Consider the following 13,105-nt stretch of genomic DNA (forward strand, 5'->3'; position numbering starts at 1 on the left):
CCTCCCTTGACAGACACCAGCTGGAGCCAGCGTTCGCTACAGGCTCTTGCTGCAGCGATGTCAGACCGAGAGTCAGTGGTCTCTCCTCCCCTCCCCTCCCCTCCCCCCTTCCCTTCCCTTCCCTTCCTTTTCTTTTTTCCTTCTCTCCTCTCCACTGCTTTTCTTTCTTTTCCTTTCACTTTTTAAAAAGCCTGGTAATCAGTGGGGCTCCCTGTTTTGGGACCCTGGATACTTATGGCTTCCTTCCTGGTTCGGGAGCCACCTTTAAGTAAGGATTTTTTTCCCTCCCTTCCTTCCCTGCTCCCTCTCTCTCTTTCTTCCTTTCTCTCTCTCATTCATTCTTTCTTTTTATCTTTCAACTCTCTGTCATTTGAGCCCTTGGCTCTGCATTACAGAGGGGATTGTGCTGGCTGCGATGAGCTGGTGGAGGGGACAGAGATTTCAGAGCAGTTGCTGTGTGTGAATGGCTCATGGGGAAGGCGGAAGGAGGATTTAAATAGCAAGTAGTGTATGCTGTGAATGCCCCTCGTGGTGCTTTTATGAGAAACAGCAGGAAAGAGCTACATATATTTTTGAATGTTGAATTGGTGTTTAATTGAACACTGCACTGGATCAAGATGGGGCCTCCACTGTAAGCTCTTGCTTTGTCCTCTGTGCCTAGAACATGCCTGAAACACAGCAAGTGCGTCAGTGCTCATGGAAAGAACTGTCACCATCATGGTTGCATGTGTGTATCACATGAACGTAATGCCGAAGATCTCCAAATGCGTACACTGAATTGTAAATGTCCTTTACATCTCCTTTTCAACTTGGTGTTTCTCAGTTATGTTAGTCCATTCAGGCTGCTATAACAAAAACACTTTAAGCTGGATGGTTTTTGTTTGTTTATTTATTTATCTGGTACTGGAGATCGAGCTCAGGACTTTGTGTTTTGCGAGGCAGGCAGCAGAACCACTGAGCTAAATCTCGGGCCCTCGTTTGTTTGTTTTTTAATACAGAAAGTCATTGCTCACAGTTCTGGAGCCTGGAAGCACAAGATCAAGACATAGGCAACTCATTTTCTGGTTTACCGACAGCAGTTTCTCACTCCAACCTCACACAGGCGGAGGACAAGGAGCACTCTCTTTCATAAGGGCACTCTTCCCATTCATGAAGGCTCCATCCCCATGGCCTACTCACTTCCCAGATGACATCACATTGGGGTTTGAAATTTCAGTGCGTGAATTTTGGAGAGAAGCCGCATTAGTCCACAGTCACCTCCCCTTCCCTTCCTTCCTCTAAACTCACATTCTAGTAGCAGTAGCTCTTATTCTTTCTGAATTTGCTTCTCATTACCTGGCAGGTGGTGATGACATTGGTCAAGGACCAAGGAATATATTCATCCTCCTCGGCCCAGATGTGTGATAGTAGCACACCACCAAGCGAGGACAGTGAGAGATGGCTCCGGGTCTCTGTCATGAAGGGGAAAAGCGGGGAGCCATAGCTCACGGAGTAGCGGTTTGCACTCTGCAACCTCCACCTAGAACAAGCTCAGTGCTGGGGCTGTGGGGACAACCCGCTTGTAAAACTCCGTGACAGGGTTGTGATCTTGAGCTCAGATCCAAGGTTGAGCTCTCTGTCTTGTGTTGGTCGTATCTGTGCCATGTGGATCCCTTGTCCTGGGAGGAGAGGTCAGAAGAGGTTTAAAGGAACCGGTGACTTTAACAGTTGTTATTCAGGAAGAACACAAATCGCCATTATCATGAGTTTAAATGTATGTAGTTGAATAGATATGTATTATGCTGTGCTGCATATAGGAAACTTAATCCTCAAATTCCTATGTTAATAGTATTTGGAGATGGGGCCTTTGGGGAGAAAATTGGGAAGGGATTAGACCAGGGTATGACCCCCCCATAATGCCAAGAGTGGCTTTGGAAGGAGAGGAAGAGGGACCCAACTTAGACTCTTTCTCTGTCTTGCCCTGTGATGCCCGCCATGTGTGATGCACTGAAAAGGCCCTTGCAACAGGCTGGATGGATGTGGCACCATTTTCTTGGACTTCCCAGCATCCAGAACTATGTGCTAAATAATCTTCTATTACCCAGGGTATCAATTACCCTGTCTGTGGTATTCAGCTATAGCAACAGAAAATGGACTAATATGTGGCCCTGCTGTGTGCCAAGAGCTAGGGTTAGAAGGATGAACATGAGGGAAAGAATATTTTATGCAAGGGAATTACCCATAAGCCAAAGAGAGGAAGTGCAAAAGTGTGTGGTGCTCTGCAGGCACAGACAGTGGTTTTGTGTATTTCAGGGATTCTAATGTGTAGAGCTTCCTAAGGACAGAAGACAGAGGGGGCTGTAGAGGGACACATCCTAGGCCAAGGTATTCTGTGGCAGGCTGGTCTTCTCAGATGCCAAGATGGAGTTGAGGATAAAGATATTTGTTAGACATACAGGCCAGTGGAAGGGGAAGGGACAGGGCTGGAGAGAGAGAGAAGTTGAGTCACACTCAGCTTCCCTGTGGGGAACCTCGTTCTCCTCCTTGCTGCGTCACTGGTGGTGTGCCCTGTCTAAAAGCATGCTGGGAATTTAGCCCTTTGCTGGCCTCTAAGCTGCTGGAGTCCTTGTAGGGCCCTTGTGGAGGTGGTGGCTCCTGGTGAAGGATCAGCTCTTATGAATTCGCCTCCTGGCTGTGCTCAGGAGGTCCACCTTGCGAAGCCAAGGCGGCATCTTGTTAGGTTAAATGGCACTCAGTGACTGGAGGGTGACCTTGTCTGGGTGGACAGCCTTGGACAACTGTGCACTTTCAGCTTCCATGTGAACAGGTCCATGGGCTCCTTGCCTCTATCCCTGTGCCCTCTCTGTTGAATCATTGGCCAGGCAGTCACACTTGACATTCCAGTGACCCATGAGAAGGGCTTTGAGCAGCACATGAAGGAAACAGCAGGGCAGAGTCCAGCTCCAGTGTGAGTTCACTGTGAAGAAAAATCTTCCCAGAGAGCTGTTTGTTGTATAAGGTGGGTAAGGCTGAAGAAGGGCAAGGAGAACAGAGAAAGGCTGTGATTACTGAGCCTTATTATTGGGCCCCGCCAAAGACTCACCATTGTGTTTAACACTGTATTGCCTGGGTTTGGTTCCTGGCATGGTGTTTTAGTCATTCTTCTGTCTCTGGGACCAAATTCCTAACATGCATATCTTTTATTTTGGCTCATGGTTTCAAAGGTTTCAGTCCATGGTTGGTAGAAGAGAGCAGTGGAGGAATGCTTCTCACTTTGGGGTAGCCAGGAAACAGAGAGATGGAACAAACCAGAGAGAGAAGAAAGGCCTGTGATGGCCTGCATCCTTTGAAAGCATGACCCCAGTGACTTGCTTCCTCTGACCAGGCCCCATCTTCTAGTAGCCCATTCAGGTAAGACGGCACCAATGGGTTAGTAAACTTGAGCCCAGTCTGGGCAATTTAACAACTTAGAATGACCTTATCTCATAAAGGGCAGGGGAGGGGCTAGGAATGCAGCTCTGTGAAAGTCCCTTGTCTGATACCTAGCAATGCCAAAAAAGAAGCAAACAAAAACAGAACAAAGGGAACAACTAAAGTGTTTAGAAAGAGGGCTAACATATTAAGCATCCCAGGAAAGCTACATCTGAAAAAATGTAGGGCCAGGGATGTAGCTCAGTGGAGCCATACCTGCCTGGCAAGTGCAAGGTCCTGAGTTCACTCCCCGATACTGAAGGGGATATATATAGATATATATATATATATATATATCTATATATATCTATCAGTTAAAATTTAAAGATTAGACCTTGGATGGAGCCATACCTGCCTGGCAAGTGCAAGGTCCTGAGTTCACTCCCCGATACTGAAGGGGATATATATAGATATATATATATATATATATATCTATATATATCTATCAGTTAAAATTTAAAGATTTAAGACCTTGGAATCCATCAAAGAAAAAAGGATGTGCTGGGAAAAGATTGATGTGGTACTTATTTGCTCCATTTATTTCACTAAATTTTGTAATACATAACTGGTGCTGGGTGCTGGGTGTAGACACGGGGTTTTCTAAACAAGATGTAGTTCTTGCCCCTAGACAATCCACAGGGCAGTGGAGGGTAATATACTTAAGTAAAATGCGACAAAACGAAGACTTGTGCACTGCACAGTGGTTCTGAAACCATAGGTAGGACTGCATCTCATATGTATTGTTTTTTCTTTACCTGTGTACCTTGTACAGACTTTAGCTTATAAATTATGAGCAGTAAGAAATTAGCAGTTACTAACATAGGACAACTATGGCAATATACTGAGATAAACTCATGTGAACGTGCTCTCTCACAAGATCTTATTGTACTGTACTTACCCTTCTTTGGGATGACGTGGGGTGATAATTAAAGGAAGCACTGTACAGCTCTCTTTGGCTTATCCGAATCATATGCCATTGCTCTTGTGCTTTGGGGCCATTCGTAAGTGCAATCCGGATCATACGAATGCAAGCCCTTAGATATGGCACAGTTGATCTGATAACTGAGGTGGCTCTAAGTAGTGACTTAGTACCAATAGTACCAGGCAGGTAGCATAGACTGCAGGGACATGCTGCACACATTCTGTCATGATACCCAGAATGACTTGCAATTTAAAAACTTATGAACTGTTTATTTCTGGAATTTTCCACTTAATATTTTCAGACTGGTGTTGACTGCAGGTAGCTGAAACTGCAGAAAATGAAACCATGGATAAGGAGAGCTGCTGTGTTGGAGGCATCTGGAGATTGCCATGGGAAGCAACTCCCTGCAAGAAAGGCTGTGAGAGGGAGGGTGTGGCCTGGGGGGAGGAGGAAGCAGCAGGTGGCAGTGTGTGTGTGGGGAGGACAATACAGGTGGATGGCTCAGTGAAGGTCAAGAAGCAGTGCAAGAACTCAGGCTGCCTGGTGGTTGGAGAAGTTGCCAGTAGCCAAGAAGCCAGAGTGGGGAAAGGCGGGGGTGAAGGCTGCCTGGATGAGCTTGTGCCAGGCTGCTTGGAGCTTGGGTTTAAACTTCACCCTGAGAGCACAGGGCAGGGATGAGATGTGAATGGATTCTGTGTCTTAGAAGACCTGTCAAGTTTCATGGAAATTGCAGAAGGTATTGGAGTAGGGAAGAAAATGGGGCCTGGGGAGCCCATTTTAGGGGGTTCCTTCTTTATGGGTGTCCAGAGGACTAAAAGTGAGGCCTCACTCCAGATCTATGAAGATCCCCAGGGAACTCACTTGTCCCCAGAAACTGGAGACCACGAAAGCCTGGAACAGTCCAAGGGGGGCTGCAAAAGCTAGACTCATGCCTGGCTTTGGGCTGAGAGCTGCTCGGGTCAAATGCCCTGTCCTTGGGAGGCTGGGACAGCTCATCCTGCTTCTCTCAGTCAGCATGTTTGCGTTGTTTCTGCTTAGCAAGTGTCTAAGGCCACAGTGGAAGATAAAAGCTGTTCGCATAGTTCTTTGTCCTGGCAGGATTCCTCTTGCATTAAATTAACAGCTTCATTTGCTGTTGTGATTCTCTAACTCTCCACTCTATACTTCTAGAAGTTTTAAAATTTGTCTCTAGCTCTCATTCTTTCCGTGGGGCCTCTTAAAATATAATGCACTGCCCTAAATAAATGAGACGCTAGGCATGTGCTGCAGATTGAATGTGCCCCACAAAGTTCTTGTGTTAATTTCCAGTTTCTACGGCAATGACATTGGGAGGTGGAGCCTGTGGGAGGCGACTAGCATCAGAGGAGGTCGTGAGGATGGTTCCCCGAGGGTGGCATTCATGGCTCTCTCTGGCTTGCCCTGTGATGTCCTCTTTTGTGCTATGCTGTAGCAGGAAGTGCCTCTCCAGATGCCAACAGGATGCCAGTACCATGCTGTTGGGTTTCTCAGCCTCCAGAACCATAAGCAAAATGAACACCAAATCTTTACCTGGTCTCAGCTATTTTGTTATAGCAACAGAAAACAGACTAAGTTGGCAACTGAAAATACACCTCGTAGCCCTGCTCCTGGGCTTTCTCAAGCTGCTGTAGAACTGGTATGATGTTTCGATAGTGTCCAAGAAAAGCCAGAGAAAATCATAAGAGAATTGTAAAAATACATGTCTGCAAGGCTGCCTGGGTGCCTCAGCTCTGGAACCAACTAGCTCACCAGGCAATAGCCAAGCAGGATGCACTGTTCTCAAAAATGAATGCTCTGCTCAGCAGTTAATTATCCCTTCATTGCAAGTCAGGCAAGCGAAGAGAGATGGTCATATTGGACAGTAGTGATAATATGGAACACAGTTTTCTTACCCTAATATATCAAAGGTGAACCTGAAGGAAACACTATTTTAAAAATGACTGAAAAAAACAGACACACACACAAAAAGACCTACCAAATATAGGGAAACTACAACAAATAAATAAGGGTTGCTATGTGGTTAGACTAGGGTCTCTTGGCATTGCCACGATTGACTTTGAGGCTGAGTCTTTATCACTGGGCTGTTCATCTGTTACAGGATATTCAGATACAACCGGATATGTCTCTAGACATTGCCAGTGACCAGAGGTTGAGATGGGAAGAGTCACTGGCCAAGACTGCTGAATTTAAGACTAAAGAATAAACCAGAGGGACTCACATCCTAGTTCTACCACCTACTAGCTCTTTGATCTTAGGTAAGTCTTTTAATGCCTCTTGAACTCAAGTTCTTCATCTGTAGAGACAGGTGTTATAGTTTGGGTGCCATGTTGAAGTGTTTGTGTTTTCCCACAGGCTCATGTGCAGGGAAATTGCTCCCAGGGTGGCAATATTGGAAGATGGTGTGGCTCTTTATGAGGTGGGGCTCAGTGAGAGGTCCTCAGGTTATTGTAGGCGTGGCCTCAGAGGAATTGTGGGTCCTCAGTCTGTCTCTGCTGAGATGCATCTCAGCTCACTCTGACCTTGGCTTCAGCCAGGGCCATCCTCCATCTGCCTCACCAGAACTGATGCAGGCGCCAGACCCATTCACCTCCCAAATGTGAGTAGATAAACTTGTTTCTTCATAAGTGTCTCCCATCAGGTATTTTGTTATAGTGACAAACAGCTGGCTAGCACACAGGGTTATGTCACAGGACCATTATAGGATTAAGTATTGATAAGCATCACCCAGTTCCTGATAAGTAGTGTTCAATAAGTGTGGACTATTTTGAGATGATAATGCATCCTCTCACCCAAGGGAAATCTCTGTCACCAATAAACTGGATTGATGCATTGATAAGGAGATTAAAGACTTGGCCCTCCTGTCACATTATCACACAAGGAAACAAAAGCCTTTGTGTGCCCTACATTCACGGCTGGCTAGAAGAAAAGCACCACATACACTGGATTAGCAGAGGAGCTCTGGAAATTCTGAAGGACTCAGCCTTAATAGGGGCACTGGACTTGACCTTGGAAATCTGGAAAACAACAGGGTACAGTGTAAACAGAGTAAAAGCAGAACAGAGGTCCTTTTAGAAAAGCTGTGAGGCTAAAACAAAATCCTCCCTTGCTGTAAAAAACACACTGTCTAATTTAAGTGTCTCACTTAGAAGGTCCTTGGAAAGTCTGAAGTAACCACCCATCTGCGCTGAAGACCAGGACAGAGGCTCCTCCTTGCCACTCAGACTTCCACAGGGTTCCTGAGGACAGGCGCAGAGACATCACTGAGTCCTCTGGGAGGTTGGATGGAGAGTTCTAGGTTGAGGCTGGGAGCTGGGGGAAGGTCATGGAAGAGAGAGAGGTGATTCAATAGCCACTGGCTGATTGATTTTATTATGGATGCATAAATCAGGCAAGATGTGAACTTTAAACCGATTGCAACATGTTGCATTATCAGCGTGTTCTCTGATTATTTAATTTTTGATCTGATCTTATCTCTTGTTTCCCAAGATGCATCTGGAAGGTTTCAGGCTCATAGCTCCAATCACCCTTTCTTTTCTTCTGCCAGGGTTCCGTGTTCCCAGAGCATGTGCAGATGGGGGAAAGTTTTACATAGCACAAGTTAGCACTGTCGGAGCCTCTCCCTTGCCGGTAGCAAATTCCTTATGCTTTGGAAGAAAATCCATCTCTCTCAAGTTACCTTTGTTTTTGGGTATATCCTAAAATTACCACAACCATCACAAGGCTTCAATTTATTTTTACATATTACTCATCCATTGATTTCTTTTACATTTCATTTGATCTTGTATGTGTGCCTTAAAACTTCAGTATCAACTTGAATGTTATCTGGGTTATTTTTCATACCAAAAGACTCAGAAATACTTGTCTACTTATGTACCTGGCTTTAATTCTTCTTTTTCCTATGATATTTTGATTAGTCAGGATCACTTTAAGAAGTGATTGAACTAAAAACATATTAATGAAGTACTTTGAGTAGAATGAAGGGAAACAAACAGGGAAGTTGAGGCACCTGCAACCAGGGACAGAGAAAAGCTGTCACCACCCTGAAGCCCAAAGAACCATGAGACAGTGGGGACAGGACTGTCAGAGTCTGATAAGAAATGGCCTCCAGTAGGAGGTAAACACATGGGAACATAGCCACTAACAGGATCTGGGGAGGACAGAGAGAGCTAAGAGAATTCCTCCCTCTTGATTTTCTGATAGCATTTCTGGTTGGCCAACCTGGCTGACCCAGCCCAGAGAGCTTAGCCTCTTCGTGACAGAGGAGGGCAGAGACTACATCTGGATTGAGATAGGGATAAGGCACCCACGGAATCACCAACATCAATCTCATCGTCACTTTTGGTTATTGAAAGTCTCATTAGATTGTCACTAAATGAGAAATCCTCAGTAGATTTTCAGAGGTTACAGCACATGTAAATACATTTCCTTGAAAATAAGACTTAACCAGAAAATAATCAGCCTTGAAAACAAGAGATCACAAATGCTAGCCCCAATTGGCCTATCCTTGTCTTACCTGCCTTACAGAATAGCCACTGAGCAAGAGAATAGAGATGATGGCAAGGTGATTCTAGTCTTGCTATGATGAAATCAATTTCAAAATCAGTTTTATACTTTCCAAAAATACATTTATATTTTTTATTTTTAGGGAATTTCACTTTCTCCTTACTGATCATCTGTACACATGGATGGCTACTGTGTTAACCGGATTTATATTACTGTGACAAAATTTCATAAACCAACTTAAAAGGACAGAATATTTATCTGGCTCACGGTTTCAGAGGTTTCATTCCCTGGTCACCAGGCCCTGACACTTTGGGCTTGTGACATCACAGTACATCATGCTGGGGAGAGAGTGGTGGAGCAAAACTGCCTGCTTTATGGCAGCTGAGACACAAAAAGAGAGAAAGGGGTGGAGCCCCAAGATCCCTTTCAAGGTCATGCCCTGATGACCTAACCTCCTGCCACAAGTCTTACCTCCTTAAATTTTCAGCACCTCTCAACAGCACCACTAGCTGGTGACCCAGCCTTTAAATGGCTCTTTGGGTAATATTTGAGTTCCAAATGTCTTAGAAACCTTAGTGCCTGTGCAGAGGACATGTCAGAAATGCCGATTCTCAGCTCCAATGCCAGATCTCCTGGTCCAGGAGCTCTGAGAAGGCGGCCTTATTGCCCTGCAGCAATGGGTCTGGTTCATGCCCAAGTCTGGGGAGCACAGGCCAGATGTTGTGTTTCGCCTCTCTGAGGCTTCTTTCACACCACACCTTTTTGTTCCAGGTGTTGCTGTGGCAACCAGCACTGCACAGATGTAGCCTGAACACACCTCCTTCAGCGGCACCAGTGTCTCTTCTGTGCCCCAGGCTCCTCCACCAGTGCAATGTCGGATGACTGGGAGAGCCTGCTTGGCAGTGCAGACGTGTATGAACTGGAGATGCTGAGGAGTTCACGAGCAGCCTGGGGCAGCTGTGGACCTGTGCAGGTTGGGAGCATTGGTTAGATCACTCCCCTTGGGAGTGGAGGTGAATTCTAGATGGCTCCTTAGAGTGAGACCAAGCCCCTTTTATCCTAAGCGCACAATCAACTTGCAGGCCTCTCTGGGTTGGCCCTCCCTCTCCAGTTTTGTTCAGTGGGATCACTTCCCAAAATAAACTAACACATGTGCCATATAACAATGTTTTGTTCAGTGATGGCTGCATAGATAATGGTGGCCTCATGAGATCATGAGGCTGAAAATTCCTGTTGTCTAGTGACGTCATAGTGCATGCATTTGTCATGAGTTCATGGTGAGGTTGATTTCAACACAACTTCTGCACTCCCAGTCCCCTAAAAGTATAGCACATGCAGTTATGTGCAGTACACAGTACTTGATGACAACAAGCAACTATGTTACTAATTTATGTTTTTAACACTTATCATTATTGTAGAGTGCAGTCCTTCTACTTATAAAGAAAAAGTTAACTGCAAAACAACTTTCCATGTGACCTTAGCAGCAGCCTGATGCATCTCAAGTTTACTGTGTCCCTTGACTGCCAGATGGCCCATTGAGTGAGGACCTAAACCATGCAGGTTTAAGTCCATTCTATATTTGCACAGTGACAAAAATCTCACAATGACACGTTTCTCAGAATGTGCTGCCATTGTTGAGTGGCGCATGACTATACCTGTGTGCAGAACCTTTGTCTCTGTTTGGGGGTGAGACTAAGCTAGCACCACGTCCTTTCTTCATTCTTTATCGTTCACCTTTTAAGGATCAGTTCACTTATGACCCATACCTCATGAACTCGTCTCCTTGGTGAGAATCCAATAATCCTCCCTTGTGTTTCCACGCTGCTTATTCTTTCCCGCATGGCAGCAGCCAGACTGCGGGGCACGACAGGTCTGTAGTTGTCTGTCTCCCCAGCAAGATCAGTGTTCTTGAGCTCAGGATGGTGTTCAAGGAACAGTCCCCACTTCAGGCTTCAAGCTGAGAGGCTTCTCTTTTAGCCATTTCCAAATGAGTTGTTGCTTGAAAATATGTCCTGTAGGTTGTGACCCTTCACCATAGCCAGGGCCTGTTTCCTGGGCATTCAACCTGTGGCTTTGCACAGGGTCATGGCCCAGAAAGACCTGTTTGTGGTGCGATGTTTTGCTGTTGCCACCTTGATATTCTTAACATTTTTGTGCTATGCACAGGGGCAGAGGAAATATATGCATAATGCACGTCTGCCCTTCCCCATGGCCTCATCACGTGCTGTTTGGGAAAGGCCAGGAGCACAGAATTCCTGAGGACCCACGAGGTGTGAAACTACAGCAAGACTCTGGAGCAGTCGGTATACAGGGAAAGTTCATGGCTGGTGGGGAAGGGGAAAGGAAGTAAGGGAGAAAGTCGGGGGTCATGCTTTCCAGTAGAACGAGGACCTGCTTCAGATGAAGAAAAGAAGGTGATCAAGCAGCCCATCGTGCTCTCTTTCCTGCATGGTTCTTCCCTGCCTTAACCGGACACACTGGAAACGATGGCACCGGAGAAAAGGAAAAGAGGGACACCCAGAGTTCCTTCCTTCCCCATCAGTAAGGGAGGGAGTATTGGTGAAAGACACACACATGGAGAAGTGAAGTCAAAACACTGCCTGTAGAACTCTGGCAGAAAGAAGGATAAGCTTGCATCATTTGTAGGAAAATGGATGCACCTCAGACTATTGTGTTGAATGAAATAAATCAGACGCAGAAGACTAACTACCACATGATTTCTCTTATTTGAGGAACTCAAAATGTAAATAAAGAGACAAATTAAAAATAATAGGAAGTAGGAAGTTAGATCTTTTGCAACTGGGAAGGGGACCAAGGAGTGGAGGGACAGAGAAGGAGAGGAGGGGAAGGGGACGTAAAAGGAACAAAGATGTGTTATGTACAGATATGACTCCCCACGAGGACTGTAATCATTAAGTCCTGCAAACCGGGACTATCAAACAGGAAAATTAGAAAAGTAGTTTGGCTAATTTTATGCAGTGCTTCCATTATTTCAGTAAAAATAAAATACATATTTTTATTTATATTTTTATATTTGTAGCACATATGAGCTACAAAGTACAAATTTTGTAATTGTGGTGATTCTGCACACCTGCTCACTGCTGCTGTATGTGCATTGGAAATTGTCATCATACTACACAAACAGGGAGATTGAGTGCACTCCTAAGTAAAAAAAAATTAATTCAAGAAGAAATAGAAATATTTTGCAACAAGGCAACCTGTACATATGTATATGTGTGAGCATGCAACCATGCACAGGTGATACGAAGTGCTTGAGGAAAGAAGAAACACTTGCAAAGTGACTGTCCCTCCATTTGGAACATTCCGGGGGCCTCCAACAGGGTCCTTTACATAAAAGACGCACTCAACAATCAGTGCAGTCTGACTTCAGGTGGTTTTTGGAGGTGACGTCTTCACTTAAAGTTTGAGTACCTGCATGTGTGTGCTCCTCAGTTACCAAATCAATCTCCAGACATCAGGGTGAGCTTGTGAATGAAGAGAACGAAAAGGACAGACCTAGGCGAAGCGTCTCTCATAATGGTAGTAGTTATTCCAACATCAGTGGAGAAAAACAAGATGGGGGGCTGTTCCTGCCTTGTGTGGTACTCTTATTCCCAGGGGGTGGTGTTTGATATGCTGATATATCTTCAATATCCTAAATATGGAGAAATATTCCTGTAACCTCAGTGACTCAGATGGCTGAGGCAGCAAAGTTTCAAGTTTGAGGCCACCTTGGGCAGCTTCACGATCTTGTCTCAAAATAATAAATGAAAAGGGCTGAGAATGTAGCTCAGTGAAAAAGCAGCCCTGAGTTCAACCCCTAGTACCACAAAAACCTTCATACATCCCCTTATGTAGATGTAATTTTTACTCTTCTCACATTTCATAACTTCACCAAGGCAATCCATTCTCTCCTTACTGTGCACGCCATATTGCTTTGCCCCAAGAGATTGAGCAGCTTTCACTCTGGAAAGAAAGACTTGCTCAGTGAATCCATTCTCTGATGTCCACATGTCCTGGGACCCCTGAAAGATGCTATATGGTACCATAGGATATTATATGCAGGGTCACCAGGCCATGCATGCACTTCTCTGCCTCGTGGCTCTGTGGCTGCCATTGCTATTTATGCATTAATTAGACCAGGGGCCCTTTGAGAGTGATCTGTGTCTCCGTTACCTCCCAGTCTATCCTGGGACCCAGCACAGTGCCTGT

General features: G+C 45.3%; 1 long non-coding RNA gene across 3 annotated transcripts; it reads left to right on the plus strand.

Annotated features, from left to right (window-relative positions):
• Positions 1-2,923: 2,923 nt before the first annotated feature.
• Positions 2,924-10,256, plus strand: LOC104861396. Of its 3 annotated transcripts, XR_002025297.1 has the most exons (6): positions 2,924-2,998; positions 3,204-3,390; positions 4,674-4,790; positions 6,489-6,645; positions 6,743-6,986; positions 9,665-10,256. It is a non-coding gene; the product is annotated as an uncharacterized LOC104861396 (long non-coding RNA). The 3 variants fall into 3 exon arrangements; XR_780019.1 differs by lacking the exon at positions 4,674-4,790; XR_780021.1 differs by lacking the exons at positions 4,674-4,790; positions 9,665-10,256 and adding an exon at positions 7,537-8,104.
• The last annotated feature ends 2,849 nt before the right edge of the window (positions 10,257-13,105 follow it).

Source organism: Fukomys damarensis, unplaced genomic scaffold (assembly GCF_012274545.1).
Source record: "Fukomys damarensis isolate Sample0158 unplaced genomic scaffold, DMR_v1.0_HiC HiC_scaffold_10, whole genome shotgun sequence".
Taxonomy (NCBI): domain Eukaryota; kingdom Metazoa; phylum Chordata; class Mammalia; order Rodentia; family Bathyergidae; genus Fukomys; species Fukomys damarensis.